The sequence below is a fragment of the Galeopterus variegatus genome, unplaced genomic scaffold (genome assembly GCF_000696425.1).
Source record: "Galeopterus variegatus unplaced genomic scaffold, G_variegatus-3.0.2 Scaffold20266, whole genome shotgun sequence".
Taxonomy (NCBI): domain Eukaryota; kingdom Metazoa; phylum Chordata; class Mammalia; order Dermoptera; family Cynocephalidae; genus Galeopterus; species Galeopterus variegatus.
In genome coordinates this window covers 12,810-13,064 of record NW_007746377.1, presented here as the reverse complement: position 1 = coordinate 13,064, position 255 = coordinate 12,810, and positions in this window count along the sequence as shown.

The following is a 255-nucleotide window of genomic DNA, read 5'->3' as shown; positions in this document are numbered from 1 at the left end:
TTCCCCTATGCACGTCTGCTGCCTGAAAGGCACTTGCCCAAAGTCCATCAACTCGACTTACGTTTCATATTCATGTGCCTCACTCCTGGCAGCCTGCACTTTTCCTTCGTGGCACTTAGCATGCTTTGTAATTATAAATGTATTTGCATGACAATTGTTTTACTATGTCCTCTTCTCCCAAATAGATGTTAAGCTCCATGAGGAAAGTGATGGCTAGTTTTATGTTCCAACTTGATTAGGCCACAGGGTGCCCAG